The sequence below is a fragment of the Stomoxys calcitrans genome, chromosome 5, assembly GCF_963082655.1.
Source record: "Stomoxys calcitrans chromosome 5, idStoCalc2.1, whole genome shotgun sequence".
Lineage (NCBI taxonomy): Eukaryota > Metazoa > Arthropoda > Insecta > Diptera > Muscidae > Stomoxys > Stomoxys calcitrans.
In genome coordinates, this window is record NC_081556.1 from 31780 (window position 1) to 39260 (window position 7481).

Here is a 7481-nt window from a genome sequence, read left to right on the forward strand (position 1 = left end):
CGAGACCTGGACCACCTAGGGTCTTGAGATTACACACACCTATAGGTTTACACTATATCTAGATACATGCAAACTTTCGCGAAGATCCGGCGTCTAGGCTCCAACTAATGCAACAAACAAAATTTTTCTGATTTATCGTCCAAATTTCCCTCCCAAAACCCTCCAAAATCAAATTTGGCGCGAACTATGACGCATATGTAACTAACATCTCTCAACTGCTAACTAGCGCCCACAATATATATAGTTCGACAATAGACTTGTACATGAGCCTTCCAGAGCCGAACGGAGGAACCCAATTAAGAATTTTTCGCAAAATGCATCAAAAATATTTTCGTCGGCCAATATCTTGGGACCCGGAGCGGAAATTTTTCTGATTTTTAGCTGAATTTTCCGTAACAGACCTAATATTTCTTAATTTGAATACACATTCGGAACAAAGCTACTAATCTTTCATATTTTCCTGTCAAATGATGTTACCAAGGCAACAAAAATAACAAACAAAAAGTCTATAAAAGGGCGAGCTTCCGAACGATTTCATTCATTCCTGTGTGGAAGCCTAAGGAAGAGGTAATTGGAAGAAAATAAGGAAAAGAAAGGAAATAAGGAAAGGTAATAAGGAAATGGAAATAATAATAAGTGAAGCCAAACGAAAGGAAATGGATGTGAGTAAGAATAATATGTTGGAAGAAATCCACAAATTAAGGCAAGCCAATTTGAAATTATGGTTTGAAAACTACAAATTGCAAGAGAGCCAGAAAAAAATGTTGATTGAACTTTCTGATGCCCGAGAAAAAGTGGTTCAGTGCGAGCAGGAAGTTCAAAAAATGAAGGAGGAATTTGAAAACTCGCAATGGAGTACTTTTTTTAAGAGGGAAACACCAAGAATTTGTTTTTTCTTGTTGTCTATTTTGTTTAATTAATTTTGTAATTTTGATATGTAATATATTTGTTGTTTTTGTTGATGTTTTTCTTTAATTATAGACTAAACAAACATACAAAAAAATAATAGAAATTAAATTTTTTTTTAGAATTTATGATTGTTTAATATAAAATCTTAAAACCAAACCATTATTTTATTATTGTAGTTAATAAAGTTTTAGTAAATAAAATGGTACTTTTTATCAAAGACAAGCACTTTATTTGAAATGTAGCAAAGACATGCAATTCTAGTACTAGTTTATCAAAGACATGAACTTTCTGGTTGAATTTTGTTATTTTATACAACCACCATTGTAGTTCTTTAGTTTGACAAAAGATGTCAAAGCCGTGCAATCAAAGAAACAATACGTAAAGATAGTGTATTTAATTACGCCTTTTGGATGCCAGGTGTCGCTGGTAAAAATGGCATCTTTCAGTTATATTTTAGTTACAAGTAGTGGTTAGCAGGTGTCGTTGGTCAAAAAAATACGTAAATTCTATTGTGCCTTTTGGATGGCAGAACTCGTTAGCGAAAACACTACTTTTCAGTTATATTTTAGTAACAAAGTGTATGTCTTTGCTACATCCAAACAAAAAGTAATGTAGCAATGACATGCACCTTTTATATGAAATGTAGCAAAGACATGCACCTTTTATTTGAAATGTAGCAAAGACATACAATACTTATTTATAGCAATCGTGGGTTCATGTACTCACCATCATGTTTGGTGGTTAGTTTCTCTCTAATGAGCACAGGGCGCCATAGCACAGAAGTTAACATGTGTGCTTTTGACGCTGAATGCCTGAGTTGAAACAAATTTTTTCTAATTTTTCGTCGAATTTTCCCGCCCAAACCATCCAAAATGAAATTTGGCGCGAACTATGACACATCTGTCAACTGCTAACCAGCGCCCACCAAATATAGTTCGACAATAGGCTTGCAAATGAGCCTTCCAAGAGCCGATTAAAAACTTTTCACAAAATTCGTCAAAAATATTTTCGTCGGCCTATATCTCGGGACCCGGACCACCTAGGGTCTTGAGATTTACACCGACGTATAGGTAAGAACTTCCTCTATTTACATGCAAAATTTCATCAAGATCGTGCAAATTTTGAAAAATGCAAAAAAAGTTAATTGGTCGAATTTTCCTAGATCTCGGAACTTTGACCACCTAGGGTCTTGAGATTACACCCACGGATAGGCTATCACTATATCTATATACATGCAAAATGTCGTGAAGTTTCGACGTATATTCTCCAACAAATCCAACATAGAAAATGTTTCTGATTTTTAGTCGAATTTTCCTCTATCTCGAGACCTGGACCACCTAGGGTCTTGAGATTACACACACCTATAGGTTTACACTATATCTAGATACATGCAAACTTTCGCGAAGATCCGACGTCTAGGCTCCAACTAATGCAACAAACAAAATTTTTCTGATTTATCGTCCAAATTTCCCTCCCAAAACCCTCCAAAATCAAATTTGGCGCGAACTATGACGCATATGTAACTAACATCTCTCAACTGCTAACTAGCGCCCACAATATATATAGTTCGACAATAGACTTGTACATGAGCCTTCCAGAGCCGAACGGAGGGACCCAATTAAGAATTTTTCGCAAAATGCATCAAAAATATTTTCGTCGGCCAATATCTTGGGACCCGGAGCGGAAATTTTTCTGATTTTTAGCTGAATTTTCCGTAACAGACCTAATATTTCTTAATTTGAATACACATTCGGAACAAAGCTACTAATCTTTCATATTTTCCTGTCAAATGATGTTACCAAGGCAACAAAAATAACAAACAAAAAGTCTATAAAAGGGCGAGCTTCCGAACGATTTCATTCATTCCTGTGTGGAAGCCTAAGGAAGAGGTAATTGGAAAAGAAAAGGAAAAGGAAAAAAATTGGTGAGAATAATTAAAATGAATGGAAAAGAGCTTCTAAACGACGAACGCCTGCGTGGAGAAAATTTAAAGGCAAGTGTTTGTGATTTTTTGGGTGAGGAAGCCTTGCAAGCCATAGAAAAGCAAATGCAAATGGGTAAGCAAGAAATCGAAATGAACCCTTCCTCTACCAAAGGCGCAGGGCTTTATGAGAAAGCGCGTAAGCTTTTGGAAGAGGAAGCCGTTCGAGGTAAACAAAAGCCGGCGTTCTCATATGCATCAGGCGCTGCTGGCGGCTATGGTTCTCTAAGTGCATATACAAAAGAAATGGCCTTTAAAGAAATACACAAATTGAGGCAAGTAAATATGAATTTATCTTTTGAAAATTACAAACTCAAAGAGACCCAGAAATGTCTGTTGACTGAACTGTCTGATGTCCGGGAAAAAGTGGTTCAATGCGAGCAGGAAATTCAAAACATGAAAAAGAAATTTGAAAACTCGCAATGGACTCCTTTTTTCAAGAGGGCCACAGCAACAATTTGTCTTTCCTTATTGTCTATTTTGTTTAAATAATTTTGACATGTAATATATTTGTTGTTTTTGTTGATGTTTTTTTTTAATTATAGACTAAAAAAACATAAAAAAATAATACAAATTAAATTTTTTTTTTGGAATTCATGATTTTTTTATATAAAATATTAAAAAAAAAACATTATTTTAATATTGTATATAATAAATTTTTTAGTAAATAAAATGGTACTTCTTATTAAAGACATGAACTTTCTGTTTAAATCTTGCTATTTTATACAATCACTATTGTATTTCTTTAGTTTGAAAAAAGATGTCAAAGATATGCAATTGCCCACAACACAAAGTAATGCGCTGGGCTATGCCATTTATGCTGGGTAGTGCTTCTTATTCACAACACAAAAAGAATTGAAGTCAGAACCAACGCCGACCAAAGGTGAGCAAACAATCTATTTTATTTGTCTATTCTCCAAAATTATCCTTCTCTCCTTATCAATGCAGAAAAAGCTAATCATGTGTGCAAAAATGCCATTCGGTAACTCGGACCTTCCAACCAAATAAAAAGCAGATTTCAAATAACAGTTGCTGCCGATTGAACTAGCGGAAAACAAAACCTCCTAATCTTTTTGCTACCATCAAGAGCAGCGTCATCATTTCCTTGATGGAGTTCTTTAGACATATTTGCAATGATCGTTGGCAGAGGTAACTTTTAGTTGGTATTGAAGAATTACACTATGTTCTTGCCGCTTCCCCCACAACAATAAAAGTTATCCCCGATACAAAAAGAACCAATGTGTAATTTTTTTCACTTAGCCAACTTTCAACATAAATAAAGTCATGGTTATCTGAAATTTTCAACGAATGTAAAGCCAGCTAAAACGCAAATAAATAAAAAATAATTTAATTTTTTTAGCCTTTGAATCGGACAGCACTGCCTTCCCTTAATGGAGAGTTCGTAAAAAAATGTTCAATTATCGTTAAAGGATGAAACAAGTCGTTGATATCAAAGTAAATATCTCGGATTTTTTTTATTACACCTCTTAAAACAACAAGTAATATTAGCGAACGACAAGCAAAAGAGAGTTAGCTCTTGCTTTGACATTGGTTATTGTTATGTCGGAAATAAAAGGCACTATCCTGCATTGGTCCTGTCCGAGAGTTTGAATATTGGTTATTTTAGTGTCGGGAATAAATGCTATTATCCATTGATCATGCCTTTCAGTTTTTGTTATGGGCGAAGCGGCAAGAACATACATATGTAGATCAGATTTATGCTGGGTTTTCCACTTCATTCGCTTATTATTACTAAGCGAATGAAGTATCAACATCTCATTGGTGTCTTTGAACAGAATCATTAAGTTTTTAAACTATTCCGATTCCATGACATTACATCTAATGTGTAGCATTTTTCCATTAGATAAGACACGATTCCTTGTTATGCAAAAACTCCATTCCGTTCCATGCAAAAACTTATGTGCAGGGCCAACAATCTACGAGTTTTGGTGCCGTCTTCTTTATGATCAAGAAAGTCGAAGTATAAATGAGAACTATATCGGATGTGTCGCGAGCAGTGAATTCAGAAATCTACTTCTGTTCAAATTAAAATTTAACAAACTAACAACAATAATGTCTCAGCAGACTGATAACAGTTTAGGAGAAGCAGACACATACCAAACTTCTGCCATCCGTTTGTGCAGGCCATCTACCAAAATAAAACCAACGAGCAGGGCTAGAGCGAAGTTAAAAGCTATTCCGAATACTCAACGCTTTGTTCCATTTGGGCTTTCAATTTTTGATATAGTATCGGCTCGATCACAAAAAAAACAGCTTAAGAATAGGTCCACATATGATTGAGCCGGAGAAAATTTATGCGCAATATCTTAATATAATCGGATGATAAATGTGTCTAGTGCCTGGATAGCAAGAATTTAAGGACAGGCAAAAGATTCATTGTTTTTGGAAGCCATATTCAACTATGACGTTATAAAGCTTTCTTCTATATCTACTAAAAGTTTTGTTACAATAAGAAATCATTAGCACTTACCAAAGGCTGGACAGATAACTGACTCGACGAAATTGATTGAAAATCATTTTCAAAAAGTAATTCACATGAGCTGCGCGATAACAAGTTATGTAAATCCTTTTTTGTTTGCGCACAGCATTTAACTGTTAGCCGTTTGGAGACAAACACTGGATGGCCATGGATTGCGTAGGTGTAGTTCCAGGTAAGACAGCGATGAATCATTTCGGAGGCACGACCGGGAATGCCGACTTCAAGTGTAGTTCTCAGTAAGACAGCGATAAATCATTTCGGAGGCACGACCGTGACTGCATTTCCATCTGACGTTGACGGCTTTTTTCTAACATAGATATGTGAATGCTCATTTAAGCGCCATGTACCCACAACTTCTACAAGTGGTAAACTTTCGAAAGCTTAAATTATTTCTTTACCTAACGAATTTAATGCAAATATCATGTGTTACCTTTGGCGGGTTAAAATCATACTTTTCATCGAAAATCAGCGGTTCCGTGTTACGCCGTCGATCTCTGTAATACATATGTATTGCTGGTTTGTAGTACATACATATCGGTGACTAATGTACAAATTTTTTGCTGTCCAAATTCAGTTTTTTACACTGTTGTCGCAAGACAAAGCAATGAAAAATCCACCAGGTCCAACTTGACGGCACAAGTCATAATTGTCGTCGAATAATTAATTTACCGCTTTGGCATCAGCCTCCGTTTACATATGATTTGTATTACGTATTGCTACGTAGTAAGGAACTAAATCTGATCCATTTTAGAGCAAAGAACTACCCGTCAGGGTAAAATTGACGAGATAAATCAGCAGTTCACTGTCATAAAATCAGGATCCACTTATAGCTGGTTTGCATTACGTAGTACTATGCAGCAAGGAACTAAATCTGGCTTGTTTCATTTGGTGAAAATATAAAAGAAGTCCATCGAGGCCAACGAATAAAGAAGTAATCTGAAAATCAAAACACTTCTTGGTACAAGGATTCCAATCATCGGTGTGCAAAATATCTGTTGTTAGCCATTTAGATTACAAGTAACCTACATTTTGCTGATACTTTAAAATGGTTGAATAAATTATGGTAAACTGTACATAAATAATAAGTATAGATGTTACTTTTGGTATTAACATTTACTTTAGGATCAAACATAAGTATTAGCATTGTCGCAAAAAAATTACCATCAGGGAGACGGTACGAAAACATTTTTGTCATATAGATCGTAAATTTTTTGCTTTACATATATTATTATATAAACGAGATCACCCTTTGTTTATTGAAAGAAAAACTATTTTTACTTAAAAAGTAACATTTTAATTTTGCAGATCGTGTACTAGTTTAACGAATTTCAAAATATTTTCGAATTGTTCTAAACTGTATGGACGATTAATCTCTGCTGAAAGTTTTATATTGTCATATGAATTTGGCAATATTTTTTCTTTATTACTACGGCCAATTCCTGTATACTTTATGTGGTGCAAAATAACACATAGTGCCCAAAAATTTTCAATGATAATCTAAGCGTCGAGCACTAATAGTTTCTACAAGAAAAATCAATTAGAGGCTGATCATTTCAAACGAACGAATTTCATGTTGTAAAACCCACATTTTGTCGTTGTACCTGATATATGAAATGAAAAGCAATTAAATGATTATCGTGTCCCAAAAGGATTTTGTAAGAATTGTCATAAAAATATAGCATAAAGTCCTTTTCGAAGCATTCCAAAAAATACGGACTGGTAAAATTTGTTAAAAAAGTGAAATTTTTTCACAGTTAACATTTTTAAACTTTGCCGCCACGATGTTGAAGTTGTTAATGGAAATATAGAACTTAGCGTGAAAGATCTAAATATCATTCCACTGAGTGTGACATAGCTGACTAGACCACAATGGCGCTGCATAATTTAACACAGATCGGCCAACTGTTTTTACGTGGTTAACAAGGTTTTTTGTCAGCATCCTAAATGCTGCCGTCAAGTGACTTGAGGACATTGTTTTTTTTGCGCTATCGGAAGATGACTTATGCATTTTTATGAACCGATTCTGATGGTATTGATCTGGACATTGTTTACCTTCAACAAGACGGCGTCATGTGGCACACAAGCAACAAA

At 34.9% G+C, this 7481-nt stretch overlaps 1 long non-coding RNA gene across 1 annotated transcript; it reads left to right on the forward strand.

The window, feature by feature from the left end:
* The first annotated feature begins 3649 nt into the window (after positions 1 to 3649).
* Positions 3650 to 4241, forward strand: LOC131997585 (uncharacterized). Its single transcript, XR_009398286.1, has 2 exons — positions 3650 to 3773; positions 3839 to 4241. It is a non-coding gene; the product is annotated as an uncharacterized LOC131997585 (long non-coding RNA).
* Positions 4242 to 7481: the final 3240 nt, after the last annotated feature.